General features: G+C 45.6%; 1 protein-coding gene across 2 annotated transcripts in view; it reads right to left on the bottom strand.

Moving 5' to 3' along the window:
• Nucleotides 1–23,099, bottom strand: part of sulf2b (sulfatase 2b) — a 113,580-nt gene that overhangs the window by 66,444 nt on the left and 24,037 nt on the right. For both annotated transcript variants that reach the window (XM_036533487.1, XM_036533485.1), the window contains exon 3: nt 5,230–5,278. The gene's annotated coding sequence lies outside the window, so the exon portion shown is untranslated. The remainder of the gene's footprint in view (nt 1–5,229; nt 5,279–23,099) is intronic.

The following is a 23,099-nucleotide window of genomic DNA, read 5'->3' on the forward strand; positions in this document are numbered from 1 at the left end:
AGCGCAGGGAGGAATGCGTCCCCATGCATCCCATAATGCCTTGCCAGGGGAGAGTGTGGCCATCTCTTGGCAGTCTTGAACGTTTGGCAGTGGCACAGTGGTGTTTTGAGGGCTTTCTAGACCGGCACACGGACTAATATTGACAAAGCCTGGTATCTCCTGCTGTCAGGCCATTTTGTGATCGCGGAGTGGAAAAAATCAATTAGGCGCGCTCACAATGGTTGGGTATTCATTTTTTTTCTCTTCCTCTTTTTCTTTGAGGGTGGTGGTGGGAGGGTGAGGTGGGATGGTGTTTTGTGTGGGCGGTCTGGAAAATTTGCCCGGATAAAACAATGTGTCACGGCAGCCACAAGAAGAGATATCAAACCACTTTGTGAGGGTTCACCAGTAGAAGTGGCACTCACAATCCACCAAGCTTACAGTGCACTGAAGCCAGTGTGAGCTCAGTCAGGATTTATTCAGCATGTAGCTTGGATCGAACACAACAGAACACCTGAGACCATAATAAAATAGCTTGTAATGATAAATTATCTCATAAAATCCGAAAACAGATAACATTTTGCAGTCAATGCGTTCCTCACTATAATGTGAGTGGGTATTGTACACCACAGCATGAGAACAGATGCAATGGAAACAAAGTTGAAATACGCATTAAATGCACAAAAAATAGGTACCAGAGGAGTAATTTGTATCAGATCAAAATCTTTGTGCTTCTGCCATTGTTAAGTTGGAACATCAGGGTGAGAAAGTCTGCCTCCTTTATTGCAGTTTGTAAAAGTTTCATTTTTCCCAGCTGGCTGCTGAAAGTCTCAGAAATAAAAAGCTCCTGGCAGTGGTTTTCAACTCTTTCATCGAAGTCAAAAGTTCCAGAAGTCTAACTTTTTGAACAATTTAAAAAATTGAAATAAAACAAACAATGATTAAAAAAAACACATGGAACAGCTAAATGCCTGATTAATGACCATGTTTTGACGGTGTTCCTTGGGCTTGTCTAACTTCCTGTCATTTTTACAGCTTCCCCAGCTTTGACCCTCTCCCTTGAATTGTGTTCCGGCCTTGGGTACAGCAGCCCTGTGCCACTCAACAGCACAGGCAGGAAAGCAGTGAGGCCCTCCTCTCCTTATGCTCATCTAACCCACACAGTCACAGAGGCTGTATAATCTGCTCTGAACTACTGCGCTGTGAACCCAGACACTTTCATCTCCATCCACACCTCCCCTCCTCAAAACTCTGCACTGCACACACTCACACACACACATATATATACACACACACACATATATACACACACACACACACACACACACATACAATATAACAATTCATACTAATCAATAACTAGTTTGTAATTGTGTTTGTGTGTGTGTTTTGCTTTAACTCACAACTGAAACAGCTCAGGATAAGAGACGTTTCTTGAAATGCTCTTCCTTCTGTAGAGCATCTGCTGACAGATCTTTTATTTTGTATTGCAGATCAAATCCTGAGCTGCTGGCTCAGAGCTATTACAAAATCAAGCCTTTCTGCAAGACAGGATTACTGACACATACGTTGGAATTACATGCCTCCTGACCATAGACTATAGCCATGATAATAATAACACCAGCAATAACAGTAATAATCATAATCTTAACAAACAATAGCTTTCTGTGCACTTCATTAGCGCAAATCCAAATGGCACTCAAATTTTCCAACTGGTTTTTTGTAGACCAATCAAGCAGGCATGCAAGCCACTGAGGAGCCACATAACAGAACCAAATAAACATTGTGTGACAGTGTGACGTTTATGTATCCCTTCGAGAACTCATCTTGATGTGGAGCAAAGGTATTTTTCAATAAACAGCCTTCCCAGCATATTGTTTAGTGAGGAACCACCCTTTTTCCTCTGGCTATTTTTGTCTACCGTTGCCTCTGATCTGACGATTTTATAACAGGTAATATAATAGACGGCTGAGTTTTACAGTACAGTGGCTTTTAAACCCTAAGGTTTGATTTCTAACTTTTATCTTGTTTTGTTTTCCCTGCAACAGAACAGGTTGTGCTTCACCACTGGCATGCACATAAAAAAAGGAACTTCTGCTATGATAATACACATCTGCACTTTAAATTTGAGGTGGAAATCCTGATCGGAACAGAATGACCAAACCCAGGGGGGGCTTCGATGTGGACTTTTTTTCTGTCTCAGGCTCTGGCCACGAGGATACAGAGATAAAAATAAACAGATGGTTTTATTCACGCACGCTCAGGATTTAAATTGAACTGAGTGGGTCCGTCAGTACAAATGTATTTCGCAGAAATACCACCGTGGGGGAAACAAGATACAATCCCTCATGTAATGGGAGTCCCATTTAAAATGCAATATGGAACAAGTTCAGGTCTTTTTTTGAAAAAAAAAAAAAAAAAAGATCATTAGAAACGAGACCAGGGCAAAACCTGAGATGAAATTTAGGAATGGTATTCGGGCGGGGTTTCAAGATGCAGTATCAATAACAGCTGAAGGAAATGCACTGTGCCTTTTAGATTGAATTAAAATAAATAGCCATCATTTTCCCACCAATTTAAACCAGTCACAGAACAGTGGAACTGCAACTGTTTTTCATACATGTAATTACAGCAATTGGGGGTTATGCAGCTGTGTACATGGGTTCACATCTGTTTACTGCTGCCGGGAATGTTAGAGTGCCATTGCCATGGACACATCGGAACTGGACGATTTCCGTTTCAACAAATGGAACATCGGACAAAACCTAAGAGAGGCTTGATGTTAATGAGTCCTTCATAACAGCATGAATTTGTATTTTTTAGTTGCAGGAGCATTAAAGACTATAAATATTTACAGTGCATACTGCCCCCCTGAATTTTTGAAATAAAAGAAGTAGAGCGTTTTCAATTTTTTTAAGCAGAAAATATATGGATGACACTGCAGGTGCGTAAATATAGACATATATACATATATGTGTATATATTACCATTACCATTATACTGCTGTATCCCAGTCAGTTGGATTCTATTTTGCGTTGAGAGGAAGAGAGCGGGCCATTATTATTCTGTCTGCATCCGCGGAGTGCGAACAAACCCATGAGCGAGCAAGCAAGCGAGAGACAGAGAGGTAATGCATCTCGTAACAAACACCCTCTTCACTTTCATTCCCACAGGAGCCTGCACAATAATGCCCATTATCCTTTAATCTTTCACCAGGGTGAAAGGGTGCTGACATTTCGTCAGGGAAGGAGAGGCAGCCCAGCGCCTCGCTCTCCAGCCCCCTGTTCCATCCCCCCTCCCTCCTCCCCCCACCGTGGCCCATGGCTGCTCTGGAGATGATGGGGAGAGCCGCACCGGGTAGATGTGCCCCCCGTATAGAGCCAGACTGACCAGTCAGAACCACAGTCAGAACCGGGGAGGGAGAGTAGTATGCGCTTGACCCTCTGAAGCTCATCTTAAGCAAGAGGGAGACTCTACACCAAGGTGTTGCCTTCTGGGGGCTTGAGCATGGCCAGATATCGTAACAAGGCTGCCAGCTTTAATTACTTTTCACCCTCTGCAGATCCCGAGCTCAGAACCGGGAGCCGTGATTGATCATTTTTTTGAAAGGCCGTTACGGCACTGCAGCAGCGGAGATTAGCTCCGGGATCCATCATGATTTGGCAAGCCTGATTTGGGAAGCACACATAGGAAATGGAGAATTTGATGAAGTTGTACGGCACGCGGGGGGAAAAATGCACCCAGCGTCACAGCAATCAATGGTCACACAAATGAATCCATCTAAAATGATTACAGATAAGCGTTCTGCAACAAAAACAAATCCAGCATTTGTATTGTCATGATCACACAGCGTTCCTCTTGTCCAGCAGGCCGTCTGTAGCCATCTAACACGAAGCAATGAAGAGCACTATTACAGCCCATAATATACTGCTCAGGTTTGGAAATCAATCCAAAGCAATTCACTGCTGGCCTAAGTAATCTTTCCTGGCACCCGGCTAAGTGACCAATAACCCTGGTGGAGGCAGATAAGACCATGGGGTTATGCAGCAGCTGGGATCAGTCGTCCCCCTCTCCCCGCTGTCCCGTCCAGACATCATATTTCCACATTTGTTTTGGCAACGCCGAGGGCCAAGACATACTGTGTCCCCTGAGTCGTGAAATGGCCATTGTTTTTGCGCAACAGCCCAGGGTCACCCAGAACAAATGGAGGGCTGACGCCCAGCTATCACTGTCTCATCTCAAACTTTTTTGTTTCCTAGTTTCGCCTGCTGCTATAATCGGACACCACCAGGGTGGCTAGGGTGGAGTTCTCTTACGCCGAGATGACACATGGTGACCCAACAAAACACAGCGCCTGAAACGTACAACCTACCGACTGCGAATGCTCACCCTGTCCCAGAGAGCTAAAGCACAAACACACTGCCCAACCAAACCGCAAAGCTGAGCGCAAACTGTGAAAAACACACAATAAGGCTTAGCCTCAAACACATAACCAGTACAATCGCAGTCTCAACACAATACAATCCACTTTCACATGGGCTCCAGTGACGGAAATGACAGAAATTTTCTAGCATTCTTTTTGTCTCATTATCAGACAGCGCTTCCCTAATGAGGCAGGGAAATTAGATGTTTGATTGAAGTTCCTGGAATATAAGGATGTGGATTGATACCATTCCTACTCCAGCTCTCCATTCCATAAGGCCGTCTGTTTTGCCTGTTTCTGGTTTACAGTAAAGAGCCTGCCTGTCTTACTGTCTCCCCTAGTGCCCTTAGGGTTCCACTGTAAATGATCATTATGACTGTCATCATTATTTCTGTATTCTGTACCTCCACTGTATGTATAGGCAGCTAGGCAACAATGCTGGAGCACATCAGGGCCATCAGCAAAGGTGCTGTTCTGTTTGTACCATCCAGGGCCCACACTTGGACTCTGTGAGGTCAACAGGGCAACAAAGTGTTTTTGAGTGTGTGTGTGTGTATGTGTGAAGTAGACTGATCCTGAAATCCTGAAAACCCTGTTAACTAATTGTTAACCCTGTTAATTTTCATCACATTGACTTCACTATCTGAGTACGTGCACACGCACACACACACACACACACACCACACACACCACACACACACACATTCACACAGAGGGGAATATCATGGATGAGTCTTTTTAGGGGTCAACACCCAGTCTTCGGATCGCTGACATCATCCATGTGCTGGCCCTACCTAGAGGATTCTACAGAGAACAGTATATCATACCTTGTCGTAATACTTCAGACTCTTGTTTTCAGTCCCCAGTGAACAAGTTCTGGAAGAAAATGAAAAAAGCAGATTAGAAATATATTCCTCAAATACTACGGTCCATCCATTATATTGCAATTTCACTCTAAACATGATAATGTCTATGTGAAACATTGCCAATAGACAAAAATCCCCCTGACATGTATTTAGTGTCCCATTTTCTCTCACTGAACAGCCTGGTCGACAGGGTCAGCTACTCATTCTCTGTCACACATGCATGGAGGGACAGGGGGTGGCCACAGATGCCACTATATGAAGGCACAGGTCTGACCCTTGTGCCCCCCAGCCTCCCCCCCCCAGCGCCTCTGATGTCATCTTTATCTCCTTATGGGGGAACTGATCCGTGAGAATGCGAGCTGCTTTTCTGACACGGTGACCCGTACCGGGACCGCACAACGGCGCCCGCACAGCCAAGATGCACCGCTCACTGTGGAGAGAGAGCGGTCTCACAGCACACTCCATTACAGCCCTGCGACAGGGATGCTGCACTCCACCATGGCTGCCCCCTCACAGTTTCAGACCTTAAACTGCGCGTCAGCCTGGGACTGAGACTGGGATCTTTCCTACTGGAACCTGGCACCGCAGAGCACAGCACAGCATTGTATTTTTGTCTCTGTAAAAAGGGAACTTGTGTCTGTTAGTTGTTGTTCCTGTTGCTTTGTTAGCCGTGCTCCCGGCAGAGCAGCCTCCTGCTCAACTCATTGCCGTGCTGCTGCTCTGACCCCCGGTCCCTTCGGAATCTGCAGATGAACGGCTCTCGTTTCCTTCCCCTGCCGGAGAGCAGCTGCTGAGGACGCAGCACAATCTTTAGGAGCTATACACAGCGCGTCCCTCTCCGCGCTTTCATGTGAGAGCTCACCTCAGATGTAAAATTCATCCAGCTCATACATAAGGTATGAAACACGCCTCGCTCCGTGACCTTCAATGGTTACAAAACCAAAGCAGCCACAGCCAGGCCAAAGGGAGCTGCTTCCGAGCCGGCTGTTTACTTCACTCCCCTTCACTCAAGGAGAGGACCATTTTTCTTCTTTTTTTTGACAAAAACAATTCAAAACAATGTCATCAAAGGGCCCCCACAGTGAATAAATCAAATGCAGACTGGCATAGAGAAAAGAGACACAGACGCATGCACAAAGACACACACGTGCACAAACAGAAACACACACACACACGCATGCAGACACACACACTGAACATGTGTGACTTAAGTCTTCATCTCAAGCTCTCTTATCTTGACAGAATGGGAAGATAACGGCTCCTGTTCAGAATTGGAAGTAGGTCTTTCTTAAATATGCAGGGATGAGGTGACAGGTTACAATTCCCCGTAGTCAGAAACGGAGTGCTTTCCATTTTTCTTCTCTCAGTGCAAGGTGAGATAAAGTTCTGCCAGTATAATTAATGTATACAATGAATATGTATTTATACGTTAATACACTGCGTGAAGGGCATTCAATTTGGATGACCCATTTCGTCTAGTGCAACTCACTGCAGAAGGAGGGCAGAGTGAAGCAAACTTACTGTTCAAACTGTCGAGTTGTGTGCCCTCAGACTACAGTGTAGACTCATGATAATAGTGAAATAATAATCACAATAATAGTGCATTTGTTTACAGCCCAAATGACCCCCCCCCCCAGTGTTATCAGGGTGTGTCAGCAGTAAAACTCAATGGGGTAAGACACATGTTCTGAAAATCAGCTGAGGATTGCCATGTCCTGGGAAGAATCATCTTAGCTTTGTCGGGCAACTTGAGCAACCCGCCTCTGAACCAAAAGCTACGGTATGTGTGTGTTATTTCTGAGGGTTTTTCCAGAGTGGGACAGCCAGCGGAAGGTTAAATGTTCTGCATGGACGGGGTTAACCTGATGTCTGCATAGCGTTGAGGGGGAAGAGGAAATATTTCTCTCCTGTGCTGCAGGCTAAACTGTACATTTCTCCCTCGGTTCCCGAGCATTTCTCTGTGTCCTGGTTTTTATGACGATCACATGAAGGTGCTCTGCGATTCTCCTGGCGGTTCTGTCACCCATCCTGTCCTGTCCTGTCTTGGCCCGCGGCGACAGCAGTGATAGATGACCACGTGACTAGTGCCTACAGATGACCCTCTTCCTCACTGAGTTCTCTCACTGCATTTCTCACGAGGCTTGAGTACCATTACTGTGAGGTTCCAGATCTTAGATTCACACAGCTGCTCTGAATGGTCACTGTGCCATTTAGTCCAGTGTTTGAAAATCTGTACACGCATTCTTTTCTTCGTGACAAAAAGTCAAACACAGCTGATTTATATAAGCAATCCTATTCTGCTCTTTTCACACACATTAATATACTGCATAGTGACATTAATACAATGTACATAAACATTGGAATTATATTCAAAGTATTCCTCGCCATACCAAAATTTCAATTACGTTCATCTACGCAAGACTGCGTTGTTCAGCCACGTTTTACGTCTGAGTTCATGAACACATGGCAACATCTGCTGAACATCAGCAATCCAGCATGTAACAGGGAGGTGACTGTACTACAAGTTGCTCTTGATAAATTCCAAGGTGTGGTATCACCTGTGCAGAGTCATCAGAACCCATCTACACAGACCGGTATGCATGCGTCTGCACGGTCCTATTGGTGGCTGTCTACACAGTCATATAAACAGTCGACAGCATGGCCGAGCCAGCAAATATCTACGAAGTACCACAACTATCTGAAAAGATCCACAAGCATCCATCTGTGTAGTTCAATGCATTCCCAACTGCAAAGTCTAATCAGTGCCAACCTACAGTCACTCGTCTGTGCAGTTCTATCACCAGTAGTCATATTGTGCTGAATCCAGGTAGGCCTTTCTTTAATCATCCAGCCTTCACCATCAGTAATGCACAGAGGCATTTGGTAGGCATCCACAATGCATACAAATATGCTCCATAATAACTGATCTAATCTGTGAGTCACAACATTTTTCATTTTTTTTTCTTGCTCGGCTTATTTACTTTTTCTCAAGGTTACTTTATTAGCATTTCCATTCAACCCTCCAGCACTCCTGTTATCTTAACCTCTTTGACTGACAACATGCACAGTTATTAGTCTAAAGAACTTTAATTATCTCCTGTATAAATTAATGCTGTGTTTTGTGAGTTGGTAATTAAAAGGATAGCAGCCAATCCTCTCCAAACAAAATGTAATTTAAAAGGGATAGCTAATTGCTTTCAGACAGTCTATATGCAACCCCTCTTGCGTATCAAACGGTGGATGAATCGGCCCACGTTGGAGATGTGAAAGTAAGAACCCTGGCAACAAGAAGGTAATAACATCTCCACCCAGCGATGAACCTCCCTGCCATTTGTCAGATCTCCGAGATGTTGGCGTCTCGGGAAGATCTGTCTACGCCTCCCTGTCGACATTTTACTGCAACCCCTCCCCTCCAGCCCGCACCGCCAAATCTACATCGGCCTGTGCAGTTTCCACGGGGTGGAATTAAATGAGTTACTTTAGATGGAGGAAAAAAGAAAAAGGGATGAAAAAAGAGGGATATTGATCTTCTGTCTGTGCGGCTTTAGGAGCGCTGTCCGGGCGGATGTGTAAAGAGGCTCTCGGGGAGCAAGGAAGCTGAAATCATGAGCGCACTTTTCTCCTGACGGTGCACACCAGTCACCTCTTAATAAATGGCTCTGGAACTCACGCAGCCACTGCAGCACAGCTCTCCTGGTTGAGTGGGGGCCCTCAGTACGGGGGCACAGCGCATCCCTGATTAGATCTGGCAACCCCTACCCTGCCTGATGACTGGACAGCAGCTCAGCTGACGGCCCGACACCCCACAGGAGACGAGGAGTCTAATGCTGCTGCCAGGGAAGCTGCAGTGAAAAAGATGTTCATTCTTATAAGGAATGTTCTTAATTAACTATGATCAGATCCATTTGTAAACAAATTCAAATTTTGGATGAAGGGAAAAGAAACGAAATCAGAATCGTTACCATGCATAAACCAGTGACAAACACTTAAGCTTTGTCTACGGATTTGTATTCTGCTGGTGCTGTGAAAACCTTGTCAATTATCATCGATAGGCATTACACATGCGATTGAAAAATGTTTTGCATCCTGCCAATTCAATTAGACCACCTTCACCTAACAAATTATTCTTCTGCGTACCTATGATGCTGTGGCAACCGTTATTGGCAGAATGGACTGCAGCTGTTCAATAATTCCACTTCAACATTCTCTGCTCACTGCAAAAACATTCAGACCGATATTCTGTAAACCACTGAACTGAAACATGCAGAAATAAAGACAACGGCTTTGAATGAATCTAAGTAGGTAGAAACATAAGAGTGTGATACTAATGTAATAATGCATCAAAACCATTTAATTGCCCTACAGGGACTCATCTGCAACAGAGCAGCACGTATTATTAATGTCTGCATAGAGTGGCAGTAAGGTGCAGCATGTGTCTGTGCTGTAAACAAGTCCGGGATTCTCCGGTGCGCAAGAGTGGAGGGGGTTTATGTGGGTAAGCAGTGAGGCTGAATGTGTTTGTCTTGGTCCTCCGGAGGTTTGCGTGGTTCTTCTCCATATCTCCCCTTCAGGTCCACGCCTCAACGGGCTGCTAATGACGCCACTTCAGCCCAACCCCCTCACCAGCTCGTACCTGTTCCTCCAAAGGGCACCTTGAGCAAACAGAGACGCTCTCCCAAAGCTGTGTACCCCCCTCCCCAGCCTCACCTCTACATAGGGTCCCTGAGGGATGCGGGACAGGAGGTGGCCTGCACAAACAAGCCTCCTGCTCCAGGTGGTTACCTTCTGAGACACCCCTTCTGGGTGCATGTGGTTCCCTGTTCTTCCTTCTTTTTTTTTTTTTGCAAGTTTCATAACCTCACACCTTAACGCAGGTGTCTGTTTGAGTAACTGGATGTGTTATAGGGTGCAACAATTAGGGGAAAGGTGCCCTGACACATACCAATGTGCTAGAACAAACATTTTCTTGTTGTTGTTTTCTATGGCAACTTTCAAAATGCTGGAAGCAGGAGGAGAGTGTGTGTTTGAATGCCCTTTGTGACAGGGAAACTGTAATTGGGGATATATTCAGAATAGCCACACAAATTTGTTCCTTATGATGGTGTTTGCTTGAGGGTCTAGTTAAAAATGTAGCCTTGTAGTCTTGGCAATAAGTTCAAGAAGAGCAATTAAATACACACATATAAGCAGATAAATAAAAATAGGAATAAAGAGAGAAGCTGTGTGTTATTTGATCGTAAGTTTTTCTCCGCACCACTGTTAAATAGCTTTGGGTGCCTCCGTTATCTCATAATGCTAAGGAACAGAGCCCATTATATTCCTGCCAGTGGTCTGATAGGTCCTTGTAAACCATGAAATACATCTGTGTTGCTGTCTTACAGAAATAGCTAGAAAGGACAGTGTATTCTGTTAGCACAGAGGGTAAAAGTATATACAGAGAGAGGGAGAGAAAGAGACAGAGGTAACAAGGGAGCCAAGGGAATCATGGTCTGTCCTGCCAGGTCATACAACAATAATTAAGGTTTAATTCCTGGGCCAGTGATGGGGATGAAGTTCCATCCCAAGGATTGTGTAGGTTTCAGATCCATCCCAGGAGCCCAGAACCACATTGGTCTCACCGCAGCCTGATGCTGGATTTGGCCACACCAGAGCCCCACCCTTCTGCCACACACAGGAGTGTCTCACCAGCAAACCACTAGAGTCTTAGGGTGCATTCAAGTATACAGCTCAAGTTGCATTCGATGATGTGATTTTAACCTATGATTACTGCGCAAAACGCACAACAAAAGTTGAATCTGCTTGAGGCCAGTGCTCCTCGGATGCCATATGGCTGCCTTCTATATCATTTATGTTATTCATGTAGCTCACAAAACTCCATGCAGTACACCAGAAATCCAGAAGGTAAACCAGCAGAGAGTCCAGAGAGAACGATGACTCACCCTCCACTTATCATTTATTTAGTGCTTGAGACAATGTATCATGCAGCCAAACATGATGTACTGTAGGCTGAAGTTGGGTCCTAAATCTGCCCAGATGCAAGAAGGGAAAAGGGAGGGCAGGGGATTTAACATGGTTGTGACTGAACTGTAATCCACCTTGTGCAATGAAGCAGTTTGCCCCTGCTTCCTTTTCAAAGAGATCCGTGGCTATTCACATTTGCCACTTCATGGTCCATATGTAAATAGCTGTCAACATCAATGCCTAAAGCCCAGAGTTCCCTTCAAAGCAAACATACGTAACATGCAAACATGACCTCAACAGTCTGCAATGCTCCACAGTGAATGTAGCTGGTGGAGTGGTGGTTAAAGCATTTTACTCTGAATTTACGGTCACGAGATTGGAATTCCAAGTAGGACTCCACTGTTGTACCCTTGAGTAAATATGCATGTGGGTGGCATGAAGTTCTTTTAAAGTAAAGAAAAAAATCCAAATGGGTGCAAATGAGGAAATAATGTAAAAGTGCAACTGTGTGCATTTGCGAGCCAAATAAAATGTGGTCACATAACATGCAGTGATCCCATTATCTGAGGTAACAAACAAAAATGTGATGGCTCTTGAGGCTCAACCCATCTCTTACATGCTTCCATGACTGGTGAATAAAGTAGGACTTCAGCAATCAATATCAGATAAAACATTCCTACCAGCAACTTAGGTTACACGTACAGATGCAACAAAGTGACAAGATAAGATCCATTTAAAACATAGATAAGAAAAAGAGTACAGAATGAAATGTCTAACTTGTTGAGGTATGACTCAACAGATCCTCAGAAGAAGAAGAGTTTTTTCACTCACCTACAGATATCTAAATGCTGTTTTCTGTTCCCACCACTTGTCAGAAACTAACCAAGTACTTCCATGCTTATTTAAGTTCTAATCATTCTTATTACCATTTTCTTCCACGTGCCAGTAAACCTCTCAGCGAGCTAGCGAAGATAATAAAAATAAAACTGCAACCACGCTAACAGGAAATTAATTATATCTCCAAGCCTTCCTTGTTTTTTTTGAGGACGTGACAGGCATGAAAAAAACCCCCTCCTTGTTTGCTTTAATAAAATGGCGGCATATGCTGCCTTGCAGTGAGGGCCTTTATGTGACATTATCACAGCGGATCGGTGAGATGGCCTCCTTTATGGGAGAGCCAAACCCAGCCTGCAGGTTTGTTCTGAGAGAAGGCTGCTGAGTGCTAATGCAATCCTGCCTCTAGCCCAGCCTTCACACTGACAATAATAATCATTCTGACACCAACCTGGATTACACGGCATTAAACAACTGAATGCACTCCAATTACACCGCTCTTAGCCTTTGAACCTTGCTAATTGCTTAGGGGATGATTACTTATACTCACAATTAGAAACATGTTAAACAACTTGTCCAAACAGAGAAATGAGCAAGTAGGTGGTGAGTGAATGATGACTTTTCTTCTCTTTTTTTTTTTTTTTTTTTTTTTTTCCTCATGCCTCCACCGCTCCTCCCAGTTTCTCTGGACCCTGGTCCCTGTAACAGTTTTATAGCAGCAGTAATACATAGATTTATGCTACAGTCTTTATTGCAATCATCCTACCCTTTATTACTGTACTAAAATTCCTCATTAGGGGCTCCTGTGCTGTGAGTCGCCAAAATTTCTGTCACACTTGGTAGGTTTGGAACACAGAGGTAGAGGATGGGAACCAAAGTCACCCCGCATGGAGGAAGTAAAAGCCCTCTTATGGTGGGAGACAGGCAGTGGCACTGTGTCCCCGTCTCTCATGCAAGACGTCAAGGGGCCTGCCTGTGCTTCGCCTGTGTCACCCTTTGGAGCCCTGGGCCAGAGGGGGGGGGGTTGTGTCACAAGGTGCTGCTATGTCACTCACACTGCCTCCACTTCCCCACTTCTGCCCCCTCTCGGCACCTGCAGTAGGCGACAGGAATGTCTTTCATAGATACAGTCTCCTCACAGCAAGATTAGGTCCAACTAAGAGAGACATGGCACTGTTTGTGGGAGGGTGACATACGGGTGACAATAGGTGTAAAAGGGTGGTGTGTCAGCGGAGGGGTGACGAACGGGTGACCCTCCATGGGAAGGGGTGACATCTGCGGCAGCGTGGGCATGGGGAGCACGGGACCCTCGCGAAAGCTCCCCGCGCCCGGCAACAGCCGGCGGCGCTCAGTTTATTACGCGGGAACTTTGCATTATGGATTTTCCGACACCTCCGCTTTCCCCCGGCTCTGCTCCCTCCGCCGTCCCTCCGCCTCCCCCTCTCCAGACACGTTTTCCGCCCTGGTGGCGACGGTCTTGGAAACGGCCTGCAATTACATGACCTTTATCAGGGCAGCCGCGCGGAGGGACCAGGAACCGCTCACTGCAAGCTCTCCAGATGCGGTGATAACGGTAATCAGGGGGGAGAGATAGCGGCCGCTCTTCGCGCCACTTGATGTGTTTGTGGAGATAGCTCCTCACATCCGCTCCCTCACACACTCCACCCAGGGGCTCACATACTCAGCACACAGACTCCTTTTGTGTCTCCTTCTACCTCAGTGATTCCAAAACTTTTAACCCAAATTCGGAGAGCCAAACAAGACGTGCATCCCTTCCACATATAACACTTTGCTGCTGGGACAAATTGAAACACAATTAGTTCTACAGCTGAAGCTGTGCTGTTGGGTTTTCAATGGTGGTAGCTGTATACAGTGTATGGCTCAGATTGCTGGTGGTCATAAGTTCTGGGACATATGAAGGATAGTGGCTGAGGGAAATGTGATGTCTGTGATTCTTGGGCTTTGACATTTCAAATCTGATTGGCACCAAAATGCTACATGCTTCATTCATTTCTTTGTATTTTTGCCCTTTGCTTTCCTCCAAACCAATATCTACCAAGGAAAATCTTGAGCTCCACAGACAAACCCTGCCTCAAAACAAAGCCAGTGCTGGAAAGAAAGGTTAAGCAACATCAAACAGGTTCTGATCTCATGAGCTCCATCCAACAAGACTGCTTTTTTCAGCTGTTGCTATTTCTGATTTTTACAATGCAATACAGCTGTACCGTGCTGTCGTGTTGACAGCGTCACAGCCATCCGATACGCACTGTGATTGGCCAAGGGGGCCCCAGTCCGTGCATAAAACCCACCACCATGCCAAAGCTCTGCAGTGCCAACTCCATTTCCACAGAAATAAGGGGCGAGCACCGTGCAAAATGCAGGCCTCTGGAACCAGACAGACGAATGTTTCAAAAGCAATCAAAACCTACAACCCTAACAAGCACTTGGGAGCACTTAATAACGTTACGGTTTGATTCTTCTCTCAGTCCCATGGTTCAGTTCACTTAAACCAAAAGCTAAGATGGCACAATCTTTCAGCTGTTGAAATAAAATTCCAAAGAGGCATCCAAGCTGTATTTCGTACAAATAATACTCACTGAAGGAGAAACCTCTGACCTAAGATTACCGGGGAATAACCTCAGGCATAAGGGCCCAGCTCAAACTTTGGAAATCATCGCCACGCAACCTTTTCATGGTATCTACAGTACAAAATGATCTGCCTGTAAGAAAGGCATTGCAGTCTGCTCATCCTCACCGTGACTTTGTTTACGGTGCACCTCTGCAGTGGCCGAGCGTTTGGAGGCCTTGGGGAAATGTGGATTCACAATGGCCATTAACCGCTCACCCCCCAGAGACTCGGACAGCCGCCGCCTCGGCCGCACACCTCCTTTCATCTCCGAGGAAAAAGGAAATGAAATGCCATTCAAAATGTCAGCCTTATTGTGACTTTGCCGCACAGCCCTTGGCTCAGTATAAACAAAAACAAATAAAGCCGCACCGGTATAGGAGCGAAGGGGTCCAAATGTAATCTCGATGCTGCACTGAGAATGAGATAGGAACAGAAGTGCTGTGATGTAGCTGTCACCGGGATAAAAAGTGCAGATGCCAGGGGAGCACTCCGAATGCAGTGCTCTGGACCAGAGGAAAAAGCTCAGAGCAAAAAAGGTATGAAATGATAGGAGAGAAACAATTTAATAACAAAACCCTGGCTAAATGCCTCTTCTTTAGACAAGTCCATAAGTAACGCATGGTCCCTCGAGGCAAAAACCATCACCTTTAAATAATATCTGCCTTTTATGACACCAAGAAAGTTACAGTTTTTGCTGACTGTATGATATTGTTCCAGGAACAATCAGAAATTTATCACCTTACATCCAATAATTTCTGCAGAAAAATGCTTTTCTTTCAGGTAAAGTCATGACAATTGCAAAGCTTTTATTATGATATATATCACGCTGATCAGGAAGACTATTTGCATCACTGTTAGAGGAGGGATATGGGTTTTATTACTCCGCTAATGCAGTAAGAGAAAACTGTATAATGAAAAACAGCACTATAATCTGTTCCACATCTACTCTGAAATTAATCACACAGATTCCAGGCTGTACATTAAATACAACTTAGGTTTCTGAGAGAGAGGGAGGATTATATTTCGAACTGGAAAGCAATGTCTTCATTACAGTGCTTTTCACATTAATGTAAATACTGTATGTGTATTTTTTTTGGCAATGCACAGACATGCCTGGGTTTGGGCTGTGGAGAAAAACAGCAGCAGGACATTGGCTGCAATACTGCTCCACAAAGCTGATGTCCCATGTGTCTAATCAGACCAACCCCATTCAGAGTCATGCGCCACTCTCCTCAATCAGAGCCACGTATTAAAGCTAGAGTAAAAATAGCCATAGGTCAATACAAGACAGGACAGCAGGGTAGAAAAAGAAAGAATGAGACAGAAAAAAGTGTCTATGACTTCAGCAATAGTCTATGGAGATTAATAAGTACACATGACCACCTGTACCTGTCGGTTTGATGGGATATGGGGGGGGGGGGACTGTTCACCTTCATACTGGATTATTAGGGACCTGGGAAAAAATCAGGAACATCTCCACATGAAATACATTGTCAAATGAATGCGTTTTACAATATAGGCAAGACTTCAGCGACAATTTATTACAACTTACTGTAAAAACTGGAGTATGAACCAGTTCCTCCACAAACAGCCCTCAATCTCTAATTGCCGTATGTCTTGTTCCTGTCCTCCCTGAACACAGCTATGCATGGGATCTCAAACGGCAAAAAGAAGATGAAAAATCTCAATGTGATCCATGAGAACGAAACTACAACTTGCACAGTGCAAATATACTGGAGTCCACTATGAAGGGTAAACCTGCTGCATATACAGGGCTGTCAATCCAAGAATCACTGAGTGCCCGACACAGACAGACACGACACATGCTAGATGAGAGGGGGAAAAGACAGCACTGGGCAGTTAGGATACTGGATGCAAGATCAGAATGTTGTGGGTTTAAATCCTAGATGAGACGTCATTGTTCGACCAGTTGAAGAGGGCACTTCTCCTAACCACCAGCTGACACCCAGTGAAAGCTACACTGTGGATTAGGTTTGCACTTGATAAGAAATCATTGTGATGATGCAATGAAAAAATAGAGTATGCTCTTTCATGACCTACTGAAACAAGTTTAGTAGGGAGTATGTGGGTGTGTGCGAAATAGCACAGGACACACAGGGGAGAAACTAAAGCAAAGCCATCCCTGGTTCAGTGCTGGCAACTCTGAATGAATAAGGGCTGTCTTCCTCCGACTCCTCTCCAGGCTCTGTTGTTTTGCACGCCAGATACGCCTCAAGGGGGTAAAGACTAATGATACATTCAGTATGAAAGTCACAGTGCAAGCCGATGATACCTCTAAAACCCCCCCAGGAGTAATGGTACCAGAACTTTTTTAAGTATTCAAAGCTGATCTTCAGCGCCAGCGAGAATATATTCTCTGCACTTTAGACTTATTTCAGTTGGCCGGGTATGCATGCCCTGGTTGGCCATTGAGTAGCGTGGATGGGTAGGCCTCTTCTTTTCTCGGTCCAGAAGCGGACACAAAGAGCTCTCTTCCAGTTGGCACTTAACAGGGGGCACAGGGTGAGAGGAGGGCACAGAGGGAAGAGGGAGGTCCAAAGCATGGGAGGCTGGTGAGCCCACACGCTGCGCTTCAACATACAGACACGTGTGGGTCTGCGGCTTGGCCAGAGCCAAGTATGGCCCATACTGACATTCAGGTGCCTTAATGAAAGTGGCCATAAGCCAGTATGAAGGAGACCAGTGTACAGACAGAATGCAGAGGCAGTGTGAGGAGCAGCAGCCGGGCTACTGATCCGCTGAATCCTGGGTCTGCCACCTCTGCAGCACGCTACACTCAAGCATGTTGCTTGCTAACAGGCAGCACAAGAATCGCCCGGGCCGAGACTCTACTTAGAAATGGGTCACACACTTTGTCAGATGTAAGCTATGCACCGCCTAACTCCAGCAGGGGATAACGGAGTCTGCTTAGCAGATAAATAATGTAAAAATGGTAATGTAGGCCTGCTGGTAAGTTCTGGGCAGGTGGAGATCTGAGAGACAGAGGAGAGGCGCTCGAGCGCAGCACGCTGGATTAGATTCAGCCTAATGTAATGATGAGGAACAGCAACTTCTCCCGCGGGCGGAACGTGTGCGCGTGGAGCCGGCGCGAGTGAGCAATGTGAGAATACAAGGGATCTGTTTTCCTACAGCGAGGTAATATGCTTTATCGTACTCTAAGTAGCTGTATAAATCTGAATGCAAAAAATAAACATCACTCACTTTTACATAACGTGGACAATCACTGCGGCTTTAAAACCTCCTCTGTAAATATTGAGGAAATAATTCATACTCACCCTCCCTGCACGGAGGATGAAAACATGCTGTGTGCAATGTGTGTGAACAGGTTTACAGCTGCGGCAAGGGGCCAACGACAATGCATGCGCATTTTTACCAAAAAACTTAAAAATAGAGTGTCTTCACTGTTAATTACACTTTGGCTTTGGTTGGGTAATAAGGACAAGACACAACATGGGGGGAGAGACGCATAATGTCTGAGTGAATGAGGCATCAGAAAAGAAGACGTTTCGTGTACAAGTAATGACTAAGTGCCTTGGCCCAAACAATCACTATATAAAAAGATGTTAAAGCTGGATCAGTATTCATAGATAAAATCCATTATGCATTAATAAAGGAGTGAAAACAGCAAGGCTGAGACTGACAGTAGTCCATGACCGTTAAAGAAAATAAGTTAACCCCTCAACAGACAAACAGTCAAAGGAGGACATACATACCACAGGACAGACGTATTGCACCTGCTTTGACTGAATGAGCTCCCCGCCAACCCTTCCGTGAGAATGGAAATTAGTTAACGCCGAACATACCGGGAGGTCACAGGCCGAAAGCCAGCTTGTCGGCGCGGCGTCATGGAAACGGATGAAACTGTCAAACCGACTGCATAAACGGCTGTCTCACATTCGTCCTGTTCCAAAAACCCCTTAAGCCGTGGCTGTCAGGAGGCGCATTAAGTAATGATGACTTCTCCAGGGACAGGTGGGTGTGTCCCAGAACTTAGACATTATAAATCCACTGAAAGGCTCTCCGCAGACTGACGGAGAACGGTTGCCGTACGATGGTCTTAAAGACCACAGCACAACGTCACGTTCTGCTTTCTTCATCAAGCGCTGAAGAAATTTCTCCCACTTCCTCATCTTCGCTGCGCAGGAGGGAATACGTGCGCCTGTGCACTAGCTCATGTGCAGCTCAGGACGAAGGCAGTCTTTTTGGGTTTAGAGATAGACAGCCTGCCCGGGGAGGACCATAAAAATCAATAAAACTATTCACTGTGTGAAACCCACACCTGTCTTGCTGGCTCCATCAAACCGGGAGGAGAGGGAGGTCACTTGATTTATTCGAACGAAAATATTACACACTTCCTCTTTCCTTTCTCTGGTTTGTTGTGGGCACTGGCATTCGTCCCCTGCCCCTGCTGGCTTTATAGGAATATTTTCAAGTGTTGCACAAATAAGAACAAAAAAAGGTTGTTTTGAGGTTAGCGGCAGAGCAGCGGGTGAACATTCAGAGTCATTTCGTCCAAATGAGGCCTGGCAGCCTTGGCTAAACATGTGGAAGTTCAGGCACAAAAACAAAGAGCAGGGCTTAAATGTTCCCGCACTCTGTCATTTAAATGACTAGAACTGTGCCTGGGGAATGCGGCACCTTGCATCATCCTATGTTTGGATAAAAAGGGCGATACATTACGCTCAGGCAGAGATGGAACACTTACTCCTGGGAGAAATCGCAACTGTTGAGTGTAATTGGATTGAGAATAAGCAGTTCCTATTTCAAGCTGCCAATTATTAGACCTTTTCAGAGGAGACAGCGGAAGGTTTTTGAAACAGATTAAAGACAAGATTAGGGAGACCTATTCTCAGAACCTATTCTGCATACCTTCCCAAAGCACATAATTAATTTGCTGAATCAAACCTCCTCCAGGCTCCAATGAAAAGTAAGCAATTTGTCAACCGATTGCAAACTTTAGTGGGGAGATGACAAGGAAGGTGGGGCATAAAAAAAAAAACAAAACAAAAACAAACACAGTCCAAACCCCTGAACCACAGACCAGCACATTTCACTTAAAGCACAGTCAGAGAGAGGAGACAAGGAGCCTTGGGTATGTGATGCGATGTGTAAATGAATAAGGCCAGAGAAAGGTAATTACTAACGATTTATTTTAGGGCTCTGGTGCTGTTGATTGATTTTGAAATCATGGTGCCATATTAAAAGCAACCTAATAAAGATGAGGCCTTAGGGGCTCTTCTGGTTTCCTTTTTATGGACATGCGTGCACACACGGGCCGTAATGTGGACATAAAACTGACCTGACTGACTCGCGCTGCCAAGGAGACCGACACGGCTGATGAGGAAACACGGAAGGTCATATTCATAAATCGGTCCTGTGTGTGTGCGCAAGTGTGTGTCCAACTCTCCCGTGTGTGTGTGTGGGTGTGTGTGTGTGCGTGTGTGTGTGTGTGTGTGTGTGTGTGTGTGTGTGTGTAAATGTGTGAAAATACTTAGATTTCGTTCCGGTTACACTGACATTTGGGAGGACAAGGCTGTGCCGGTAGGGTGAGGTGGCTGGTTTTCCAGAGACAGGTGTGTAATCACTGTTTGTCTTCTTTAATTACACAGGCACCTCTCAGAAGCCTGCTGAAATGACAAAGTAAATTACCGGGGGGCTAGTGTCCCCGTGTAGTCTCCAGCTCCTGCATCCAAACAGCCCCATATCTCAAGTCGCTTCCTTGATCCAAATGCATCATATCTAAAATCCTTCCCCCCACCACCTCCCTCCCCTGACAATGCACTCCATTGGCCACCCTGTGTCAATCCTACGCACTGATTGCCACCATTTATTGTGAGAATCATTGCACTGTGAATAGGGGGTGGGCAGATGGGAGGGCAGGTGGGAGAATGCAGGGGTTTGACTCAATTGCTTTTCTTACAGACAGTTCTTTCCTCTGTCAGATAGGTCAATTCCACAAATCAAACACTGGGCCCAGGCAACAAGGACTCATGTATGGCAGCAGAGTGGCCTAGTGGTTAAGGAGCAGAGCTCGTAACCCCAAGGTTGCTGGCTTAGTTCCCAGACAAGGCACTGCTTTTGTACCCTTGGGCAAGATACTTAACCCATATTGCCTGAGTAAATATCCAGCTGTGGAAATGGATAACATGTAAAAATTTGAAACTATGTAAACTGGTCTGTATAAGAGAGTCTGCTAAGTAAATGTAAAATGTAAAACCGTTTGAGTCCAGTGTGCAGATTAGGTGTTTCACAGATGGACAGTAAAAACAACAGAATCCAACTGAGTAACAGCTTTTCATTTTGATTGTAGTCTGTAGTCACTTCTAGTCAGATGTGACTCACTCCATCCATGGACCCTCTTTCTACATAGATAGTCAATTTAATAATCTAGCTTAGAGTGCTGCTCCAGTGGGATAAGGAATTCATTCAGCATGCACTAAAGAGGGCTTGTTCTAAAGCCTGGTTGAATATTCAACATTCCACTAGATAAATCCACTACTACAGGACTGATGAATTCTTAAATTAGATCCTCATCTTAACCTAAACATTTAAGTCCTTGAAAACACTTGAAAACGTACATGGTCTTGGTGTACTGTAATAGTAATCAATGTGTGTGATGACTACTGCAAGGTTTGCACCAGAAAATGAGAGCAAAAATAAAACTGACCCAATGTGCTAAGGCCGCTGCTGTTCCTGAGAGTGGGAAACAGAATAACTCAGCTAGAGCAACATAGTTAGTGAACTCATATACAATACATTTTTTATGCCCACTTGATGCAATGAGGAAACTTGTTGTTACCTAAAATACATGACCCACACTTTAGTCTCAAACTTCCAGAACTGCACAAATAATCAACGGCTGCAGCTGTAGGGTTGTGTGTGGCCCACACAGAATTCCATAAATCAATAGCCTCTGAAACGCAGGCCTTTATAAAGCTGCAAATTCTAGAGCCCCCTCTTAAGAGTGTGAGTGAGAATGTGTGCGTGTGTGTCTGTGTGTGTGTGTGCGCATATGTGTGTGTGTGTGAGAGAGAGAGAGAAAGAGAGAGAGAGAGAGAGAAGCTTCCTCGGGGAGATAAAGACACGTGGGCGTTGCGGTGCAGTCTGGCCCCAGCAAACTGTTAGAGCTGCGCCGTCACTTCCTGCCTTTTTTGATTGGGATTTGGCTCTATGTTCCAGACTAATACCACTATCACCAGAGAAACAATGTTGGCTCATACAGGAAACACAGTGACCCTCTGCCCCTGTGTGCACATGCTACGTGATGGGGGGAGTGTACACATGCGAGAGCACAGGTGCGTATGGCCGCGCGTGTGTGTGCAGCGATCGAGTGCGCAGGTATCCAGTGTCGGGCGAGGGCGCGTGGTGATGGATGAGCCGCAGTGACTCACGGGCAGCCCCAGCGCCGCGCTACGACCATGATAAATGGGGCTCCTGATAATAAATCTGTACATGTCTCCACGGCAACACAAACAGAGCAGCAGCAGGGTCACCCACCCGAGGCCAGTGACAGACCCCCCCCACCCCCGCTCCCCAGCACAGTGTCCCCCCCCGACATTCTCTCATGCAGCTGCCAGGGTCTGTGGGAGTGTGAAACATCAGCCCCCCCCGGCCTGTTACTTCAGTGCCGAGGCACACCATTGGACACGCCGTCCGCTTGTCGCTCACTGCCGCCTGCCTGTTTCGCGCCTGATCCGTCATATCCCCCTCCCCGCAAAGAGGTGCCTTTGCATGTTATTCAGCCGTGTTCATTATCATTATCAAGCCAAAAACTTTTGCCAAAAAAATCTGCCCTTCCAAAGTTACCCCCCTTGGCACCACTCCTCTCCCACAGAACCACTTTTTGCTCTCTTTTCGTGCAGGCACTTTGCCCTCCTCAAAAGCGTTCCTGTCGAGAGGCTCAGAACCAGGAGGAATGCGTCCATGGCTGCCTGCAGATGTTTGTGGGCTGTGGGCTAGTTAGTGGGAACATCTCCTCAGTCTGTGAACATGCTGTGAAAACCTCAAGCACCATCATCTGGATTTAATTAAACACCCCCACTCCCCATTCGCACACACACACACACACACACACACACACTCCTCTCTTCTGTTATCCAGTACAGAGACGTCAGACACACAGGCGAGGTGCTAGCGGGACGACCATCTTTCAAACGTTTCTTTCAAATGCAACTTGTCTTAAAATAACCATAGAATGGATGCCTGCCAGAGTGAGGAATACTGCAGCAGGGAAAAGGGGAATTTAATGGGTATTAATTTCTAAATGAGGCATATATCATTACGCTGTGAAGTGTTTACTGCTAAAGCCTTGCAGTGGTAAGACTTACACACATGCACTCACCACAGAAGGAATTCCAAAAAGATGAAATTGATTCTGTAGTTTGCA

This window comes from Megalops cyprinoides, chromosome 7 (genome assembly GCF_013368585.1).
Source record: "Megalops cyprinoides isolate fMegCyp1 chromosome 7, fMegCyp1.pri, whole genome shotgun sequence".
Lineage (NCBI taxonomy): Eukaryota > Metazoa > Chordata > Actinopteri > Elopiformes > Megalopidae > Megalops > Megalops cyprinoides.